The sequence below is a fragment of the Triticum urartu genome, unplaced genomic scaffold (assembly GCF_056163025.1).
Source record: "Triticum urartu cultivar PI428250 unplaced genomic scaffold, HENAU_Tu73 scaffold2, whole genome shotgun sequence".
NCBI classification, from domain to species: Eukaryota; Viridiplantae; Streptophyta; class Magnoliopsida; order Poales; family Poaceae; genus Triticum; species Triticum urartu.
The window spans coordinates 14,529,571-14,540,356 of record NW_028260368.1 but is presented as its reverse complement, the minus strand read 5'-3'; the positions used below and the strand labels follow the sequence as shown (position 1 = coordinate 14,540,356).

Below are 10,786 nucleotides of genomic sequence, written 5' to 3'. Positions count from 1 at the left end.
AAGACTTATTTTTCCATAGTACAATCTTATTCTTTAGTAAAATCAAGATCATTTTCGAGCGGTAATGAGCATCCAAAACCAAAGGGTTTTTCTGGGCAACAAACAAATAATAAGATTTTGGAATAATATGAATTGACTTATCAAAAAAGAATTCCAATTATTTAATAATTTGGATTCTTCTTTGAATGTACTTTTATGTGTCGAATTACTCGGTACAATATTCTTAGAACAAAAAACCCCTCTTATCTTATATATACAAGAAAAAAAAAGTTTTGTTTGGTATACTGTGTGCTAAGTATTCTTTTCCTATCAATGAACTTTTCATAATTTTCCTAATAGAATCCTCATATTCTATTAGGAAAATTATGAAAAGTGGAGTATTCTTACAATAGGACTTACAACTTCCACCTATCTTCTCCAAAATCATAAGGTTAGTAAATCTTATTAATAAGAGCATAAAGACTTTCATTCTAGAAATTTTTAAAAAATCCAAAAAGCCTTTTCTATTTATCCATTTTATTTTAATTTCATCATTAAATAGAAACCCTTTTGGATTTTTTTCATTGTATTGAAAGAATTTTCAAAATGTAAAGGGGAAATTAATTAGAAAAAATTAGTTCTATAATTGCAAGTTAGAAAAAAGAAGTTCCAACTCTTTCAAGCAGTGTTTGTGTTTCTATTGGGCAAAGCAAGAGTTTATTGTAAAAAAAAAAAATGGAAACGATACTACCAAACGAAGTCTATTTTAATGAAAACTCTAATGTTCCTAAATTTTATGGACTTTCCCAATATCGACGATTCCCAAGATAATAGCTATTATTCTTTTAAGTTACCTATTATTTGAAGTTAGCCGCCATGGTGAAATTGGTAGACACGCTGCTCTTAGGAAGCAGTGCTCAAGCATCTCGGTTCGAATCCGAGTGGCGGCATTCTTGAAAAAGAATACAATAGATTAGAAATCAATTCGAAATTTACAATTTTGTAATGGGACCTTCCCCTTATGCTATTTGCAACTTTAGAACATATACTAACTCATATCTCTTTCTCAACGATTTCAATTGTGATTACGATTCATTTTATAACCTTATTAGTTCGTGAACTTGGAGGATTACGCGATTCGTCAGAAAAAGGAATGATAGTTACTTTTTTCTCTATAACAGGATTCTTAGTTTCTCGTTGGGCTTCCTCGGGACATTTTCCATTAAGTAATTTATATGAGTCATTGATCTTCCTTTCATGGGCCCTGTATATTCTTCATACCATTCCTAAAATACAGAACTCTAAAAATGATTTAAGCACAATAACTACGCCAAGTACTATTTTAACGCAAGGCTTTGCCACATCGGGTCTTTTAACTGAAATGCATCAATCCACGATACTAGTACCTGCTCTACAATCTCAGTGGTTAATGATGCATGTCAGTATGATGTTATTAAGCTATGCAACTCTTTTGTGCGGATCCTTATTATCTGCCGCTATTCTAATCATTAGATTTCGAAATAATTTCCATTTCTTTTCTAAAAAGAAAAAAAATGTTTTAAATAAAACATTTTTCTTTAGTGATATTAAATATTTTTATGCAAAAAGAAGTGCTTTAAAAAGAACCTCTGTCCCTTCATTTCCAAATTATTACAAATATCAATTAACGGAGCGTTTGGATTCTTGGAGTTATCGTGTCATTAGCCTAGGATTTACCCTTTTAACCGTAGGTATTCTTTGTGGAGCAGTATGGGCTAATGAGGCCTGGGGATCCTATTGGAATTGGGATCCTAAGGAAACTTGGGCATTTATTACTTGGACCATATTCGCAATTTATTTACATAGTAGAACAAATCCAAATTGGAAGGGTACGAATTCTGCACTTATAGCTTTGATAGGATTTCTTATAATTTGGATTTGTTATTTTGGTATAAATCTATTAGGAATAGGCTTACATAGTTATGGTTCGTTTACATTAACACCTAAATGATTACATAAAATAAAACCTTCATGAAATGAAGGTTTTTACTTTTATGTTTTATTTGAGAACCCCTTGAACGCCTTATCAAAGGGTTCTCAAAAATTCGAGATAGATCTAATTATACTTTTTTACTTATTTCTGCATTATATACTTTTTTACTTATTTCTGCATTAATAGAGCAGACGAGTAAAAAAAAGCAAACCTATTTAGGATAATAATTGGATAAGAGAGCCTCTACCCTGTCAACGGATAGGGAGAGAACAAAATCTGGATAAATACCAATTCCTATTACTGGTAAAAAGATACAGATTAAAATAAAGAGTTCTCGTGGTCCAGAATCCACAAAATTTGCGTTTGGAACATTAAATAGCTTGTATCCATAGAACATCTGGCGTAACATAGATAATAAATAAATAGGAGTTAATATCATTCCAATTGCCATTACAAAAGTAATTAGTGTTTTTGGCATTAACAGAAATTTTGGACTAGTAATTAGTCCAAAAAATACTACTAATTCTGCGACAAAACCACTCATTCCTGGTAAGGCAAGAGAAGCCATTGAAAAGCTACTAAACATGGTAAAAATTTTAGGCATTGGGATAGATATTCCCCCCAGTTCTTCGAGATAAACAAGACGCATTCTATCAGAAGCGGTTCCTGCCAAGAAAAAAAGTGTAGCACCAATAAATCCATGGGATAATATTTGTAAAATAGCTCCATTGAGTCCAATGTTGGTTATGGAACCAATTCCTATAATTATGAAACCCATGTGAGATACAGAGGAATAAGCTATTCTTTTTTTGAAATTTCGTTGACCAAGAGAAGTTGAAGCTGCATAGATTATTTGGATCGCTCCTATTATTACTAACCAGGGCGAAAATAGATAATGAGCATGAGGTAACAATTCCATGTTGATCCGAATCAATCCATATGCTCCCATCTTTAATAATATTCCCGCTAAAAGCATACATGTACTATAATGTGCTTCCCCATGGGTATCTGGTAACCACGTATGTAGGGGTATAATCGGCAATTTGACAGCATAAGCAATAAGGAAGCCAAAATATAAAAGTATTTCCAAGGTTGCAGGGTATGATTGATTAATTAATCTTTCCAAATCTAATCCTGGTTCGTTGGAACCATATAAGCCCATACCCAGAACTCCGATTAAGAAAAAAATGGAACCGCCTGCAGTATACAAAATAAACTTTGTAGCTGAATATAGACGCCTCTTCCCCCCCCACATGGATAAAAGTAAGTAAACAGGAATTAATTCTAACTCCCACATGATAAAAAAAAGTAAAAGGTCTCGCGAAGAAAATAATCCTATTTGACCACTATACATTGCGAGCATCAGGAAATAGAATAATCGCGAATTCCGTGTAATTGGCCAAGCTGCTAAAGTAGCTAAAGTAGTGATAAATCCTGTCAATAAAATAGATCCTAATGAAAGTCCATCGATTCCCAATCTCCAGTGGAAATCGAAGACATCTATCCATTTATAATCCTCCTTTAATTGGATTAAGGGATCCTCCAGTTGGAAATGATAACAGAACGCATAAGTCATTAGAAGGAATTCTAATAAACAAATAGATATAGTATACCACCTAACGACTTTGTTTCCCTTATGAGGTAAAAAGAAAATTAATGAACCTGCAAATATCGGCAAAACAACAAGTATTGTTAACCAAGGAAAATAACTCATGATAAAGTGATAAAGACAAGATACGTTTTGACCAGAAAAGCCCGTGCTCGATTATTTCGAGCACAGGCTTCTTCGGTAAAGAGGAATCAGACGATTCGAGTGAAGTTTTTTGTAACGTATCAATAAGATAGAGCCATGCTACGTGTTGTTTCAGGCCCTAAATAAACGCGGACACTTAAAAAATCTGTCGGGCAGGCAGATTCACATCTCTTACAACCCACACAATCTTCGGTTCTCGGCGCGGAAGCAATTTGCTTGGCTTTACATCCATCCCAGGGTATCATTTCTAATACATCTGTTGGACAAGCTCGTACACATTGAGTGCATCCTATACATGTATCGTAAATTTTTACGGAATGTGACATTGGATCTATAAATTTTTCTTTTCAACATAAAATTTTTCGATCTGGTAAAAATGAAATTAGTACTATAATGAGTCATATGTATTGTAGACACCAGACGAAGCAATGGTTTATCCAAACTTCAAAAAAAAAAATCTATTTTTTAATCTGTTTGTGAGAAAGCGTGAAGAGAGCCAAGAGACTTTAATTTTGGATTTCAACAATAAATAAGAAATAAGAAAGAATTTTACGAATTGTACAGACGAATTCGAATTAGCCAATAAATTGGCTATCGTCTTTTCAATATAAATTATTGCAATATTCAAATTGCAATATCAATGAATTACAAATACAAAAATTCATTTAAGTGAAAAAGAATACTATGCAATAATCTACTAAAAAAAATGGATATTCTCAAATAATACTAAGAAAATAGTATTGATTTCTATTTATTTTAATATGTGCGCCTTTGTTTAGAGGATTCTATGTCTAATTATTCAAAAGTCTAATTATTCAATAAATTAGATTGATTGATACGAGTGGATTTCCTATTACGATGGATGGAAGAAAGAATGGATAGTCCAATAGCGGCTTCAGCAGCTGCAAGGGCTATAACAAAAATTGCGAAAATATCTCCTTTTAATTGGCGACTATCAAATAGATCAGAAAATGTTACGAGATTTAGATTAATTGAATTCAGTATAAGTTCAAGACATATTAGAGCTCTAACCATGTTTCGGCTTGTGATCAATCCATAGATACCAATCGAAAATAAATAGACACTCAAAAAAAGTACATGCTCAAACATCATTAACTAACTCCTTATCAATCTCGATTCATTTCAATATGAGGGCAAGAATTGAACCGATTCAATTAATTACAATAGAACAATTACACAACAAAAGAAAAAAAAAAAAAAAAAAAAGGAGGTATTTGTTGGCAGTAGATGGATTTTACTAAATCAAAATTGTGATTCTTTAGTTATTTATTTTAGATTTGCAATTCTTATAATTTGTACTTTTTCTAAGTTTTCTTATTGCCGAGCCATAGTAATTGCACCTATTAAAGAAACTAGAAGAATTATGGAAATGAGTTCAAACGGAAGATAAAAATCGGTTGCTAAATGAATTCCAATTTGTTGAACATTATTTATGAGACCCTGTTCTACTATTTGGTTTGATCTTGTAGTCCAAAGAATTCCATACCACGACGTATCTGGGATAGTAGTCATTAGTGAAAAAACAATAGTTATACAAACGAGTGAAGTGAACCCATCTCCAATAGTCCAATAATTCTTATCTTTAGACCATTCTGAGCCATTTACGAACATTACAGCGAATATGATCAAGACATTTATGGCTCCCACATAAATAAGAAGTTGTGCGACAGCTACAAAGTAGGAATTTAATAAAAAATAGAATAAGGATATACAAACAAGAACTAATCCCAGCGAAAAGGCAGAATAAATGGGGTTGGTAAGTAATACTACTCCTAGACCCCCTAGTAGAAGAACAAATCCCCCAAATAGCATAAGAATCTCATGTATTGGTCCAGGTAAATCCATTATGGATAAAAAGAAATTAATAGTATAAAATTTTTCATGAACTGACTAAAACTAAAGGATTCAAGGAAGGAAAAAAGGATTAGGGTATTTTTTTGTGTATAAACTTATAGTTATAAATTATATTATATCACGAAAATCTAGTCTGATTTAAAATAAGAAATAATTTCCAATAAGCAGTAGTTTTTCGTTTTTCTTTATAGTTTAATTTTAAAGTTTAATAAAGAATTATTAGATTTTTATAACAGAAAGACAAAATCAAAGTTTAGTAATCAGTAATCGTTCTTGAATTCGAAGATTTTTCTTTGTTTATTTTACTTTCAGACGAATTCCTAATTGTTTGAATTGTGTAATCTCCCATTATGGAGATTGGTAACCGACTTAAAGCAATTTGATTGTAATTCAATTCATGACGATCATAGGTAGAAAGTTCATATTCTTCAGTCATTGATAAACAGCTTGTTGGACAGTACTCAACACAATTGCCACAAAATATACAAACTCCGAAATCAATACTATAATTAAGCAATTGTTTTCTTTTAATATCCTTTTCAAATCTCCAATCCACAACGGGTAAATCTATCGGACATACGCGAACACATACTTCACAAGCAATACATTTATCAAATTCAAAGTGGATTCGCCCTCGGAAACGCTCTGGTGTAATTGATTTTTCATAAGGGTAGTGAATCGTTATAGGTAAACGATTTGTGTGGGATAAGGTAGTTATGAAACTTTGACCTATGTACCTTGTAGCACGTATTGTTTGTTGACCATAACTCATGAACCCAGTTACCATAGGGAACATATTCATTCTAAATATCTATGAAAAAGATATGTTTCTTTCTCTTGTTTGAGAGAGCTTTTGTGTTGAAAATATTCTTACTATTATTGTATTATCTTATTTATAGTGAAACAAGTTGAGAAGAGGTTGTTAATAAGAGATTGCCCAGGGAAATAGGTAAAAGAAATTTCCATCCAAGATTTAATAACTGATCCATTCTCATCCTCGGTAAAGTCCATCTTATTGTGATAGAAATGAAGAGAAATAAATAAGCTTTAGTTAATGTAATAAATATACCCATTGTCATTTCCAAAATTCCAACTGCTTTATTCATTTGGAAAAAATCAAAAAAGGATATATAGGGAATAGATAAATTCCACCCGCCCAAGTAGAGAACTGTTACAAATAAAGAAGAAACTAATAAATTTAGGTAAGAAACAAGATAAAATAAACCATATTTGATACCGGAATATTCAGTTTGGTAACCTGCTACTAATTCTTCCTCCGCTTCTGGTAAATCAAAGGGTAATCTTTCACATTCTGCCAAAGAAGAAATTAAAAAAACCAGAAAACCTATAGGCTGACGCCAAATATTCCATCCAAAAAAACCGTATTTTGACTGTGCTTCAACTATATCAACTGTACTTGAACTGTTAGATAATCATAGTCGGTGATAACATCACAGTTCCCACCGCTATTTCAAAACCGTACATGAAACCTTAGCTTCATACGGCTTCTCTATGATCAGAAAAAGGAAAGGACTGTTTTGTTCCTAGCCCCGGGGGCGTAGATAGAATTAGATAAAATAAAATAGATTTGAAAGTCCTAAATTAGACCAAAGGAATTCCGTCTGCTAGAATAAGAAAAAGCGCTTCCGAATTGATCTCATCCTTTATAATATAATGAAAATTTTTCTTTGTTCAGTAATAACTTAATCTTGGAATAAAACACTTGTTACTTGTTATAGGAATTCAATTAATAAATGGAAAGAGTTGGGTATTAGTTCATGAGCAATTCTGCATGAATATGGATAGAGGAAGGAAATAATGAAAATTTTTTCTAGTGCACTCCATATCTTTTTTACTATTCTTCTTTCCCCAGGGAGGGGGTATTTAAAAAGAAAAAATGGATAAAGGGTTAATTCGTTCTTGATAGCCATTTCCTTAACAAGTGAATGGGAACATACTCTGGATCGGAATCCGAAGAAAGTACTACTTGATAATTTCTACAAATTGCAAGTCCTTATTATGATTCCTTTTATGGGCAAAAATCTCTAATGTTTTAGATTTTCCATTACTAATCCTTTATGTACTTTAGTGTTCCTAACCCTTCACTAACTTTTGGTGGATTCTTCTTATGGATTATTAAGTTATAGTAATAACTAGGAGTATTCTAGTAATGGAATTCCATATCGTGAATCCTTTATTCTTGGCCGCTTCAAGATATGATGACTAATTAAAAAATATCAACCTTGGGATAAAGAGTTTACACTGCTTATGTTTACTTCCACTTTTTTCTTGTACGTAGGAAATGAGATTTTTTCTTTTTACTACAAATTTATAAGCTGTTTTGTTTCACTCATATAGCTATCTAGTTTAACTTACCAACCCAAATACTAAATAAGAAAAGGAATATAAATAGTTAATGGATTTTATAGGAAAAAGATCTATTTTAACGAATCACACGTAGAGATATTGCTAGCACACAAAAAGTTAATGGTATTTCATAACTAATGGATTGAGCAGCAGCTCGTAGACCGCCTGAAAAAGAATATTTATTATTTGAGCTATATCCTGCCATAAGAAGACCAATAGGAGCTATACTTGAAATGGCAATCCATAAAAAAACACCAATACTAAGATCGGCTAAAACAAAATGATATCCCAAAGGGATAACTAAAAAACTTAATAAAACTGATATGACTGCTATAGAGGGTCCAATGCTAAATAAAGAAATATCTCCTCGGGATGGCAGAATATCTTCTTTAAAAAGTAGCTTAGTCCCATCTGCTATAGCTTGAAGCAGGCCCAGGGGGCCAGCATATTCAGGACCAATACGTTGTTGTATCGACGCAGATATTTCTCTTTCTAACCACACAATTACGAGTACCTCTATTGTTATTCCCAAAAGGAGGGTCAAAATGGGTAGAATCGATATCAGTCCATAGACTTCTTTTAATAATTCCAATTTCGAAAAAGAATTGATAGTTTCTACCTCTACCCTATCTATTATCATTTCAACGATCAACTTCCCCCATAATGATATCTATACTACCTAATATCGTCATGATATCAGCCAATTTCATTTTTTTAACTAGCTGAGGAAGAATTTGCAAATTAATAAACCCGGGTGGACGGATTTTCCATCTCCAGGGGAAAAGGCTATCATCTCCTACTAGATAAATCCCTAATTCACCTTTTGGGGCTTCTACTCTTACATAAAGCTCTTGTCTTGACAATTCAAAATTGGGCGAAGGTTTTTTACCAAGAAATTTATACTCAAAATCATTCCATTCAGAATTATTTTCTTTCTTAAAGCGTCGGACTTCTAAATTTTCATAAGGTCCTCCAGGAATTTTTTCTACAGCTTGTTGAATTATTTTGATGGATTCCCTCATTTCACCAATTCGTACTAAATAGCGAGCTAACGAATCCCCTTCTTTTTGCCATTGGACTTTCCAATCAAATTGGTTGTAAGACTCATAAGGATCTACTTTACGAAGATCCCATTGTATTCCAGAAGCTCGTAACATCGGTCCCGATAAGCCCCAATTTACTGCTTCTTCTCCGCTAATAAAACCTACTCCTTCAACTCGCTCTAAAAAAATTGGATTCTGTGTAATAAGTTGTTGATATTCAACAACTCCGCGTAAAAAATAATCACAGAAATCTAAACATTTATCGATCCATCCATAAGGTAGATCGGCGGCTACTCCTCCGATGCGAAAGTAATTGTGCATCATTCGCATACCTGTAGCAGCTTCAAATAGATCATATATTAATTCTCTCTCTCTAAAAATATAGAAAAAAGGAGTCTGTGCGCCGAGATCCGCCATAAAAGGTCCAAGCCATAGCAAGTGAGAAGCTATCCGGCTTAATTCTAACATAATTACCCTAATATAGCTGGCTCTTTGTGGTATTTGAATATTCTCCAAGAATTCTGGTGCATTTACTGTTATTGCTTCTGTAAACATAGTAGCTAAATAATCCCACCTTGTTACATAAGGTAAGTATTGTATAATAGTTCGGTTTTCCGCGATTTTTTCCATTCCTCTGTGTAAATACCCTAATATGGGTTCACAATCAATAACATCCTCACCATCGAGAGTAACGATCAGTCGAAGAACACCATGCATTGATGGGTGTTGAGGGCCCATATTGACTATCATGAGATCTTTTCTTGTAAGCGGTAGACTCATATCCTTTCTTCCTTAATTCATTATTCCATGAAAATGGATTATTCCATGAATTCCTCAAAGCGAGGCTCATCAAAATGAAAAATCTAAGACTACTATAAGACTACTAAAAAAATAATAAAACAAGAAAAAAATTTGAACGATTAAATTACTGCTCCCGAATATTCAACTGACCGATTAATTTCTTATAACGTACTCTATTTTTCTTTGCCAAATAAGCCAGCAAACGTCGACGTTTTCCCAAAAGTCTTCGTAGACCTCTTTCCGATGAAAAATCTTTTTTGTGTAATTCCAAATGTGAAGCAAGTCTCCGTATCTTATTGGTGAAACTGAATACTTGAAATTCAACAGAACCCCTGTTTTCTTCTTTTTCTTCTTTAACCATAAATCCAAAAATTTTTCTACCTCCTTTCTTTTTCATGTATTTTTCTGATCAGGAAAAATACAAAATTATGTCAGTTATTTTGAAGTTATTCTAATCTCGTACACACACAAATTTGCAATTATTCATCTACTACTGGAATTTGGATTTATTTTATCGATGCAAATTGGATTTGGATAGAAGGGTACATTCTTTCTAATATTTTAGATAGAAGAAATGTTTCTTCTATCTAAAATATTAGAAAGAATTTTGCTGATTTATTTATTGCTATATGCAATTTATGGAATTGATACACCATTTAATTGATATCATTTAGCAAAATGAAACACAGCATATGCATCCATCTTTTGGCTCGAGAATTTCACGGGATAGAGATATGGTATAAGAAATAGACTATTAAGTAACTCTAAATGAATTGTGGATACATCTGTATCCTTAACATACTGAAACGATTGTCATTATTCGTATCAAACCAATAGCGATTCATACAAGCTAAATCTTCTAATCAATGGTGGGCCAATAATGAATTTTTTTGCATATGTATTAAGACGCTTGGCCTGATTTCGAAATTGTCCAGAGTTTTATATGTTGTTTTCATTGCAAAATGATGGGTCTCCTTCCATAACTTTCCAATTACG

The 10,786-nt window shown here is 32.6% G+C and overlaps 1 non-coding gene across 1 annotated transcript; it reads left to right on the top strand.

Moving 5' to 3' along the window:
- The first annotated feature begins 849 nt into the window (after positions 1-849).
- Positions 850-929, top strand: TRNAL-UAG (transfer RNA leucine (anticodon UAG)). Its single transcript has one exon. It is a non-coding gene; the product is annotated as a tRNA-Leu (tRNA).
- The last annotated feature ends 9,857 nt before the right edge of the window (positions 930-10,786 follow it).